This window comes from Hypanus sabinus, chromosome X2 (assembly GCF_030144855.1).
Source record: "Hypanus sabinus isolate sHypSab1 chromosome X2, sHypSab1.hap1, whole genome shotgun sequence".
In the NCBI taxonomy this organism is placed as follows: Eukaryota; Metazoa; Chordata; class Chondrichthyes; order Myliobatiformes; family Dasyatidae; genus Hypanus; species Hypanus sabinus.
The window spans coordinates 38,403,773-38,416,043 of record NC_082739.1 but is presented as its reverse complement, the minus strand read 5'-3'; positions in this window follow the sequence as shown (position 1 = coordinate 38,416,043).

Sequence of the window (12,271 nt, the reverse complement as noted above, 5' to 3'; positions counted from 1 at the left end):
TCTATAGAAAATGTGCTAACACAGTTGTCAAAATTCTATGAGAATGCAATTACCAACATAGATTACTGGAAGCCAATGGATATGATGTATTTGATTTACCAGAAGAGCTTCAGTCAGGTATACTATTCTATACAAGAAAAAGACTCCTTGAATTGCCAATGACTTATTAGCAATGATTATTAACAGTAGGGATAAACAGGTCACACCTTCAAGCTAACAAACTATAACTTCTGAATCACCTTGGTGCTGGGACCTTAGCTTATGCAGTCTTTAATCACAACTTTGATGAACAACTTGAGGGTAAGATTTCCAAATGTGTTGAAATACGTCAGTTGATGTGAAAGTAAGTTGTGGGGCACACACGAGATCTGCAAAGAAATGAAGATGGGTTACACAAATGAGGGAAAAATGGGAGCCAGAGTATACTGAAGGGGAATAGGTAAAAAAGAGTATATTATTTAAGTGATGTGAAGCTGTTTGATGTTAGTGTTTCAGGAGATCTGTCAGTAAAGAAACAATGGAAAGTTCATAATTAAGTAGGAAGGTGAATAGAATGATGGCTTTGATTGCAAAATGTCTGTTGGATAAAAGATGTCTTGGAACAACTGTACAGAACTCTGGTGGGATCACATCCTGACCGCTGTTTTCATCTCCTTAATTAAGGAAGGATATACAGTGGATTCCGGTTAATTGGGACACATCAGTACTAGTACAGTTTGGCCTAGTTGAGCATCTGTCCCCAATTAACTGAAGTGTCATGGCTTTAAAAGGTATAAAAAAAGACCAACAACTGTTTAACTGAGTAACACCTTGTGTATTTCAATGAAGTACAGAGCAAATCAGCCTCATGAAACTGTGTATTAATTACTAATAGTTAGCAATGGAGGAATTCATTCAGTGAACACTGCCATATTCTTTAGATTGACTGTAAATGAACAAAATCAGTGCAGACACCTAGTGTAGATAGTGGATTGCCTTCATACAACATTATTGATGATTGTATCCTCCAAATCTTCATTTTCATTGTAACATTCAAGATGATTCAAATTCTTCATAGTTTCTAACTTTTTGAAATAGTGAAATCGTTTCATTTTCACTCCCGGCCACATCTCCAAGCCCGAATGCTTGAAACCGCGGTGAGCAAAACAGTTCTGAATTGTCTTCCTGCTTATTTCTCGCCAACTATCAGTGACAAAAATCACTGCTTTTTGAACACAAGAACACACAACAGTATTTAAATACTGTTCACTCTAAGTACAGTGTTGTGCCTATTGGACACACAAGTGCTCCTAACTGATGTTATTTAGAACAGTCTCCTGTCCCAATTAAGCAGCATAGCGTCTGTCCCAATAAACAAAGGGAATCCTGGCTATTTTCTTGATTTTTTTTTGTTTGTTAAGAGTTGTGTCAAATAAGCAGCTGCCCCGATTAACTTAAGGCCCGATTAACTGGAATCCACTGTATTTGGCTTTGAGACAACACATAGTAGATTTTCCTTTAATCTAGTGTTCTTGCAATCTGGTTAACCCTTTATGGAATTACGAGACTGCCCACACTCTCTGGAATTTACAAGTGTGAGAGATGATGTCATTGAAACACACACAATTCTGAGATTGTGTGGCAGCTTAGAGACTGTAAATACGTTTCTCCTGGTAAGAGAATTTAGAATTAGTGAGTGTACCAGCAAAGGTGGGGTAAAACTGACATAAAGAATAATTTCACTCACAGAGGGCTTGTGAGTGTTCTACCTAAGAAGCAATCATTCAGTAGTACAAAGGCTGAAACAGATAAATCTTTGGTCAATAGGGGAATCAAAGGTCAGAGAATTAGGGCAGGGAAAGGGAGTTGAGGCCATCTATTAAATCAGTCATGATCTTATAAAATCAAGCTTAAGGTACCATATGGCCAACTTATACTAAGAAATAAAATCAGTTTATAAATTCATATAGAACTCTTGATGGATGCTTATACATAATATTTGCATTACATAATTATATATTACATACATCCAATTATCAGAATACAAAATAGAAAGAAATGGACAGTTTTCCATTTCTCTGCTACACCCTTTTGAATCTCTGTAGGGTGCTTTAGTTTTATGTTCAATGTTAGAAATCTCCAAGATGCTTTCAACTTAGCTACACAAATTGATGCTGTCTCAAATGTTATACCTTTTTGAATACTTCAGTGTTCCTACTTTAACATTACATGGGATTTATATATGTATCTACATATGCAAATTCATTCTGCTATACCATTAGGATCAACAGCTCTTTCTAACTAGTACTTGGCGTTATTGATTGCATTCCTTTGAAAGTTAGTATATTTCAGTAACGATATCAGAAACCCTTGCTTCTCAGTCAATACCTAGTTACTGTGTGCATCCCTGTTGATGTCAACATCTGATGTAGACTGGTTCTGTCAGCCATCTTAGAGTTGATCCTTGAGGAAAGCCATCAGGCTCATGAATTAAACTATGTTGGAAATTCCAAGGAGGAAGACCTTGCAGGAAGTGATAAGAACCTTCTGTAACTGATTTGTAATAGTGGCCTGCTGGCAAACCTCCTTATCCAAATAAATATGTCAATTTGACTCCTTTAGTATTATATTAGCCTATTGACCTTAGCGGGCCAGCCGGTGGTGTAAGCAACAACAACATTGACCTTACTATAAATTAATATGAATTTATTTCTTAGCGATACTATAATCCTGCTATAAAGCCAGTTTCTGGTATGTTATGGATTCTGGAAGAGAGTAAAAGGAAGCAATCAAGGTTAATGGCACCTTCTGGTTGAGTAAAATCTGCAATGCCAGAACTGGTGCTGAGATCAAAATGGTACCAAGTCTGGTCTTAGTTGGAGGGATGGCATACGATCTACATTTTGCCTTGTCATTGGGTAGATGGGAAAGTTACCCATTTTCTCCATTTATTTAACATCCCTCCAGACAACCAGGTGAGGCTTTAACCCTTCTTATGGTCTGGATTTTTTCTGAGAAAGAGCAGCCTTTATGACAAAGTGGTGTCATTCTTGTCTCGAGGCTACAGTTCAAAGCAGCAGTGAGTCCAGTGAGCAGAAGCTGGATTTTGGCCCTGAATTCTGAGTTGTATATATGATGGATGTGGTGTCTCTCAGTTCTCCCTTTGCTCCCACGTACTCCCACGCTCTGTCCTTCCCAGCCTCAGTCTCACTCATCCTATCAATCGTATAGCCTCATAGAAATTCTCTACACTATTAAAGTATATAGCACCTCAGGATTAGAGCCAGGTTTATTATCACTGACACTTGTCATGAAATTTGCTCTATTATGGCAGCAGTACAGTGCAATACATGAACAACTGTAAGTTACAATAAAAGTAAAATAAGTAAATAGTGCAAAAGAGGAATAGGAAGGCAATGTTTGTGAGTTCGTGGACTATTAAGAAATATGATTGTCGAGGGGAAGAAGCAGTTCTTAAAAATTGAGTGTGCATCTTAAGGTTCCTGTACCTCTTCCCTAATGGTAGTAGTGAAAAGAGGGCATGTTCCAAATGGTGAAAGTCCTTCATGATGGATGCTATTTCCTTGAGGCACCACCCATTGAAGATGTCCTCAGTGTCAGCAAGGGTTGTGCCCATGGTGAAGCTGGCTAACTCTACAACCCTCTCCAGTCTCCTTCGATCCTGTGCATTGGTGCCTCCATATCAGGTGGTGACGCAGCTTGTCTGATACGCTTGCAGAAATTTGCGAGAGTCGTCGGTGACAGATGTGCTCTTAATGAGTCATCTTAGACTCCAAATGAAGTATAGCCACTGGTGTACCTTCCTCAGGTCTGCATTAAAACATTGGGCCACATCACAAAGCACTTCAACACGGGTGAAGCTTCTTTTGAAGTAGGCTCTGTGTGGTAATGTATGAAGCCTGGCAGCCATTTTGTGCATGGTTGGATTCCACAGGAAGTAACCATTGAGAGAAAGATAAGTATTTGCTGGAAAACTTAGCTTCCCTGCTTTTCTTCAAAGTAGTACCATTGGAGCTTCTACATTCATTTGAAAGACCAGATTGCTTTTGTTGAATATTTTTCATACTGTATTACAACACAAAATGAGGCCATTCAGCCCACATGCTGGCTCTCACACCAATTCAATTTATCCGCTTATAAACAGATAATCTCTCTCTTACTGAAATCCTCCCTAAATTTCCTACCATACAGCTACACCAGGGTAGCTTTCTCCAGAGAGTTAACTCACACCAGAAGAACATTGCAGGAAACTGGAGCAGCTGTAGAAATCCCACAGGTGGAACGCGTAAACTTAACCCTGACAGCAGCATGGTCAGGATTGAACCTGAGCTGCTGGAGCTGTGGGACAGCAGCCCTAATTTCTGCACCACTTTGATGACCTAAAAGTGTGTAATATTGCACTGCAGGTGGTTGTAAGGTTATCAGAGGTAGTCCAGACGATGGGGTTATGGTTACTATCTGATCACTAAGAATGTCAGAATTAGCTTCTAGAGTCAATTGACCTACTCTTGTTTTTAATTTTCAGACAATTATTCACCCTCTTCTCTGGTACTAAAATAGATATGGCCTTTGAACAAATGATTATAGCACGGCAAGTCAGATTGTTAATCAGTCTGAATCCTTTCACTGTATTGAACTGTTTTGTGAGTGAACATTTATGAAATGGGGAGAGAATAACAGGGAAGTAACACAAAGGACCAAACGACCCATTGTTACACTGTTCATTTCTGTTCCAGAAACAGGATGGTGTTGTTGAGTGTTCTATAGTTAGCTGGGAGAGGGCGCTGTGGAGCTAACTTTAACTCGCCATCAATGCCATTGGATGCAAAGCAGGTGTAGGCAGGAGCATTGCAAACAGGTTTATTGTAGGGGTGCTGAAAGCCATCTATCATAATGCCAGCTCCATTGAAGAGTGACAATCACTTTGTAACAGGGGTTCTGCTGCACCTGCACCAACATACTTTCTCCAGCCTTGGGTGTAAGTGATTGACGAGCAAGTGTGCCTGTGCATATGTGGTTCGGTGTCTCTGTGTGTTTGCATCCATCTGTATTTGTTCCTATATGCACATGTCTCTCTGCAACTAGGGGTGGGTGTGGGCAACTGACAGTGATCCTATTGCAGTAACCTCGAGCCTAATTATTTATTCAGTCATAGAGCGTACAACACAGGAACAGGCCTTTCAGCCCAACTCACTCATGCTGACCATGATATCTACTATCTATAATAATAAGACCATAAGATAAAGGAGCAGAATTAGGCCATTTGTCCAAGCAAGTCTGCTCCACCATTCCATCATGGCTGATTTATTATCCCTCTTAACCCCATTCTCCTGCCTTCTCCCTGTAACCTTTGATGCCCTGGCGAGTCGACCTCCGCTAGATAATCCCACTTGTCAGCATTTGGCCCATGTCCCTCGGGTCCAGGGGTTTCCAACATGGGGTCCACAGACCCCTCGGTTAATGGTAAGGGTCCATGGCATAAAAAAGGTCGAGAACCACTGCTCTAGTCTCTTCCTATCTAAGTACCTGTCCATTGTTATTGTTTCTGCCCCTACTATCTCCTTTGGCAGCTCATTCCAAAATACAAGCATCTTCTGTGTGAGAAAGATGCCCCTAATTTCCTTCCCTCTTACCTTAAACCTGTGTCTTTTAGTTTTAAACTAGATTGAATTTGAATTGAACAGAACAGTAGAGAAAGTGCTTTATCATTCATTCAACAAGGTGAGGATGATTTTTGACAGGTACTGACAGCCTAGCTGTTTAAGGATTTGTCCTGTTTACATGGTGTCAACACACATTGGAATGTTGTTGCTAGGAGTTTGAGGAATTTTTGCAGGGACATTAGTTACCACAGAGTTGATTCCCTGTGCACTGTTAATGTGGGGAAAGATCATTTATCAGCATTCCAGCAAAACTCAGGAAGGTCAATACCATTCAGGACAAAGCGGCCCCCGTTACTGGCACCCCATCCATCATCCTGGGCATTCTTCTGCTGCACCACGATCACAGTTTGGCTGCAGTGTGTAGTCCATCTTGCACTGACCACAAGAAGAACAAGGCAAGAGAGGACATGAGGTTCATCATCTGCAGCCTCGCCTCCAGGTTGCACATGATCCTGACCTTAAAACTTATTTCTGTTCCTTTATTTTAATTGCTGTCTAAATCCTAGGCTGTCCAGCCCAATAGTATTATTGAAGTACCTTCACCAGTGGTTCAGGAGGATAACCTGGCAAATGATGGTAAGACTCTGGGCAGTGTGGAGGATCAGAGGGATCTTGGGGTCCGAGTCCATAGGACGCTCAAAGCAGCTGCTCAGGTCGACTCTGTGGTTAAGAAGGCGTAAGGTGTATTGGCCTTCATCAATCATGGAATTGAATTTAGGAGCCGAGAGGTAATGTTGCAGCTATATATGACCCTGGTCAGACCCCACTTGGAGTACTGTGTTCAGTTCTGGTCGCCTCACTATAGGAAGGATGTGGAAACCATAGAAAGGGTGCAGAGTGGATTCACAAGGATGTTGTCTGGATTGGGGAGCATGCCTTATGAGAATAAGTTGAGTGAACTCGGCCTTTCCCCCTTGGAGCGACGGAGGATAAGAGGTGACCTGATAGAGGTGTATAAGATGATGAGAGGCATTGATCGTGTGGATAGTCAGAGGCTTTTTCCCAGGGCTGAAATGGTTGTCACAAGAGGGCACAGGTTTAAGGTGCTGGGGAGTAGGTACAGAGGAGATGGCAGGGGTAAGGTTTTTTTTACACAGAGAGTGGTGAGTGCGTAGAATGGGCTGCCGGCAACGGTGGTGGAGGCGGATACGATAGGGTCTTTTAAGAGACTTTTGGATAGGTACATGGAGCTTAGAAAAATAGAGGGCTATAGGTAACCCTAGTAATTTCTAAGGTAGGGACATGTTTGGCACAACTTTGTGGGCCGAAGGACCTGTATTGTGCTGTAGGTTTTCTATGTTTCTATATTTATGCATTACCTAATGTCACTCGACAGATTATCTAACCTTTATACAGCTAGTTTTTGCTAGCTTGCTTTGTTTAACTGGCATTTTTCAGGTTCAGCTCTCAATATGAGGCTAAGAATGCGACTAAGTGAGCCAGGCTCACACCAGCTGAGGCACTGACCTTCCTCGGAGAAAATGAAAGTATAGTTGCCATCTAACACAATGGATGTGAGAAGTGTCAGCCCAGAGGCCAATATCAATACACATGTACCATTCTTCTCTTGGCTGCATTTGCTGCACAGGTTTCTGGGTGGCACAGCGGTACCACTAATGGAGCAGCTGTCTCACAGCTTCAGTTACCCGGAATCAGTCCTGTTCTCAGCTGCTTTCTTCATGGAGTTTGCACATCCTCCCTGTGACTGCATGGGATCTCTCCGGGTGCTCCAGTTGCCTTCCTCCCCAAAGATATAAATTTTACTGAGTTGATCGGCCTCTGTAAATTGCCACTAGTGTGTTAGGATGGTAATTGAGGAGGAAATTGAGAATAAAATAGGATTAGCATGAATGAGTATTTGATGGCCAGCATTGACTTAGAGGGCCAAAGGGACTGCTTTCATGCTCTATGTCTCTGTGATTCCACGTGCAATGGAGGGAAAGCTTAACATGTGGCAGTATGTCACTCCTGATTTTGTCAGTATTTTGCAGCAGCAGTAAGATAAAACACCGATTGAAACATTTCTTCATATAGCTGAAGGCATTGTGGCTGCATTGTTTTAGCTGAAGCGGGCTCTGGTGCATTAAGGAAAGAAAGCACTCATCATGGGCTCCCTGTAAACAAGTCACTTGTGATCAGAACGTCTGTCACTGTGTTGATCGCATTGGAACTGATGTTTGGAGTCTGTGCTTCCTTGGGCTAGCTGGCAGAGTGAATGAAATATTTCTTAACATGCTAAGGCTAAAGATATTACATTTGAAAGTCAAGCCTGCTGGTTTATCAAGTTTATAACCTTTTAGGAAGATGCATTATATAATGCATCTCAGCAAGGGCTTAGTGGTTAGCAGAACGCTTATGTTAACTGCCTCTGTCTGTAACGGGTTTGTACGTTCTCCACGTGACCGCTTGGGTTTCGTCTGGCTGCACTGGTTTCCTCCCACGGTCCAAAGGCACACTGGTTGGGACGTTAGATGGTCATTGTAAGTTGTCACATGATTAGGATATGATTTAATTGGGGATTGCTGGGTGGCGTGGGTTGAAGGGCCACACCGCATCTCAATAAATAAATAGCTAAACATAAAAGATGCCGGTGCCACGGGGGGACCTTATTCCAAATTCAAATTAAATTTATTATCAAAGTACATATATGTCACAATATACAATCCTGAGATTCATTTTCCTGTGGGTGTACTCAGCAAATCTATTGAATATTAACTATAACAGGATCAATGAAAGATCAACCAGAGTGCAGAACAGAACAAACTGTGCAAATGCAAATATAAATAAACAGCAATAAATAACAAGAACATGAAATAATAAAATAAAGAGGCCTTAAAGTGAGATCATTGGTTGTGGGAACATCTCAATGATGGGGTGTGAGTGCAGTTATCCCCTTTTATTCAAGAGCCTGATGGTTGAGGGGTAGTAACTGTTTTTGAACAGATGAGTTTGATGTTTTTGCAGCTTGGTGCTTTATTAAGTGATGCACCATCAATAACTCACTCTGAGACGTAAGGCAAGATATCGGCTTTTATTGACTGAAGAAGGAACCAGCAGTGAGTGACCACCATATTACATCCTGGAGAATGAGGCAGAGGATCAGACCTCAATCGCCTTTATACAGGGGCCTGTGGGAGGAGCCACAGGAGCAGTCAGAAGGGGGCATGTCCAGACAGGCACATAGTTCACCACATTAAGGAAGGGCTTGAGACATTAACTAACTGAGACATATCCCCCCCCCCCCCCCTTGCTTATGAAGGCAGCACTTTCATCATCTGCCTCAGTAATGCTTTGTAGAACAATGCACGTTGACAATGCAGAGTTTATATGGCGATGCTTGGGATTGATCTTTGATCGGGTGATAGGCAAATGCAAGCAAGCCTCTGACAGTAGATAAGTAGACAGTGGAAATCACTGGTCTGGCTCCAATTGCCTCTGAAATGGAGAGGTATGGAATTATTCCAAGGATAACAACTTCTAATCCAGGCCAGAGTACCGTACTGTTGGAGGTGCTTCCTTCAGAGCAGCTCTGTCAAATGAGTGCAGAGGGTCATGTAGCAATAATTTGAACACAAGTAAGAAGGTCCTCCCTGGGTTCCAGAGCATACCCCTCTCCCAACCAACACACTTAAACAGCTAATCAGGTTGTTATAACACAACCTCTGGGTGGAATCTGTTATGTGAAAATTGGCCACCACACTTTCAAGAATACAGCAGAATATTCTTCTTTAACTGTAAAGTGTCTTGAATTTGTGAATATGTTTATCTGAATGGAAATAATATTTCTTTTAATGTATCATTTGTTACTCCAAAAGAAGCACTAATTGGTCATTTTTAACTAATTAAAAGCCAAGTCAAACTGAAAAAGTCAACTCTACTTCACTCTCCACTGATGCTTCCTGACCTATTGAATATTCACAATATTCTCTGTTTTTATTGGAATTTTCAGAATCCACAGAGTTTTGCTGTTTGAATACTTACAAATAATATTGCCATGGCTGAGGGTTGCAGCTATATATTATTCGTTGTTGGTATGTCACAGATAAACAGAATTGCTGTATTAGCAAAACATGGAATTAAGACTTTCCAATTGTCACCTTGTTCCCTGTAAATTCTGACGTTCAGAGTGACTGTCACAGAAATATACGCCTTGATTTATTGTTGAATGTAGATAGGATTACCACTGGCAGAAATCATAACTAATAAGAAATGATTTGCATTGGGGTTATTTGATCAAACAATCGACATCAGATAATAACATACATGCTCCATAGTTCTGTCTTATTACATTGAAATGCCTGAAAGTGCTTCACACAGTAAATTATATTTGTCACTCTTTCAAGAGAAGAAGAAACTGCCAGACACATTTGTTTCTGATAAAATGATGGTGGGTATAACAGGGACAGATTAACAGAGGTCAGGTCATCGCAGTAACAACTGTGTTTGACATATAGTGGATTACAAGTATCTGTGTGGGATTTGATTTTTGGGCCTCCCACTATGTAAACTCTGAGCTTAATTAGCTGGGGTCATTATTCGGCCTCTAGTTCAACAGTTGCTCTTCCATCAACAGAGGGCTTGGGAAGATAGCGAGAGTACTACTATTTTGGTTTTTACTGGATTCTTCAGACTGGAGACAATATTCAAGTGTAAAAATGACAACAAACTTACATTATGCAACTATAGTCTATCTCACTCATGAATGAGTGGGCCAGATACAAGTAGTTACACCCGCAGAGCACAAGAAACTGTTAGGACTCAAACATAATCCAAACATGGATTGGCAACCCATATAAAGAACGAATTTGGGATTTTACAGCATCCCTTTTGGCCTCTGGACATCACACGGCACTTTACAGCGAATTACAACTAATGAAGTAGAAAGTGAAAAGGTGGAAAACACGGTATCCAGTGATTTCGCAATCATAAAGATTAAACAATCAGGTTTGGTGAGATTTATTGTGGGACACTTTTTGGCCAGGACATCCCTGCTGTTGAGACATGACAGGACGTTTATATCCTCCAGAAACAAAGGTTCAACATCTCATGTGCAAGGCAGCATGCCCTCACATCCACACTGAACTGTCAGCCTGGATTACACAGTGGAACGAAGCTTGGACCCACAACCTGAAGAAAGAATCCTACTGTAGAGCTATAGTTGACATAAAGATAGAAATTTTATGGCTTTGTTTATTTTAAGAGATGTTGAAATGTATTGCATTCATAAATTAAGATAATGGATGTGACTTCAACAGAGTGGCAGCTGATAGCAGCTATTTCCATTTCATCATAATGATATACATACTGTAGATAGGTTCCTTTAGCTGAGACATTACAATGTTGGTGTGCATAGAGGGGTGAGGGAGCTGCCATTTATAATGAAGGAGCGTGGAAATTTCATCTTCTAGATGGTGGTGAGTCTCTGGAATTCTCTAATCCAGAGGCTTGTGGAGAATGGATCAAAAGAAATGTTGTCTTCAGATTCCAGCTTCTGCAGTCTCTTATCTCTTCAAAAGGGTGGGAGATGGGGGCAGTGGTGTTGTATCAGGCCATACAAAAACTAATTGAGAGAATAGTTGGGATTCCCTTTGTTTACCGTAGACATTATGCCACTTAATTGGGGCAGGAAGCTGTTGCCGAACAGTAGCTAACTAGTTTCAGTCATGTGACCATTAGACACTACACCGTGTTTCAAGCAAACAGTTTTTAAATAGCATCAGTAGTGTGTGTTTGTGTTTAAAAGAACAACAATTTTTGTCACTGATAGTTGGTGAGAAATAAGGAGTAAAACAATTCAGAACTGTTTTGCTCACTGTGGTTTCAAGCTTTCAGGCTTGGAGATGCCAGAAACGGCTGGGAGTGAAAATGAAATGATTTCACTACTTCAGCAAGTCAGAAACTACAAAAATTTTGAAGGTATCGACAATCATCTTGAATGTTACAATGAAAATAAAGATTGGAGGATGCAATCATCAAAAGCATTGGATGAAGGCAGTCCATTATCTGCACTACATGTCTGCAGGGATTTTGTTCAATTACGGTCAAAAGAATGTAACATGGAAGAATTCCTCTGTCGATAACTAATACACAGTTTTATAGTACTGTAGTACTATTGGTAGTGTTCTCAATTGTTCTGTATTTCATTTAAGTACATAATTTGTTACTCAGTTTGTCTTTTTTTAATATATTTTTAACTATTTCCAGGAAACTTTGGCAAATTAGGGCAGCTGCTAATAGAAGCCAAAATGTACCAGTGTCACAATTAATGGGAATCTACTGTATTAGGGATAAATTGCAGTCAGGAATTTGTCTACCAGTCATAAGTCGGGTGTTGAATCAGGACCCAACTGCAGGACACAGACACTGGAGTCCTGGAAACAGGACGAGACGGAACCCAAGGACGGGACGGGATGCAGTCTAGGCAGGGGAAGCAGGACCAGGATGAGGGACTGGGAACAAGGAGCCTGGGGTGGACTCCGAGCCCGAGACTGGACAAGGACCCAGAACCTGGGTCTTGCCTCGGGTTTGGACCCCCAAACCCAGGCGAGTTTGTGACGAGGCTTGGCTAGGGACTTGGGGTCTTGAGGCTTGGGCTGAGGCTGGAGGTC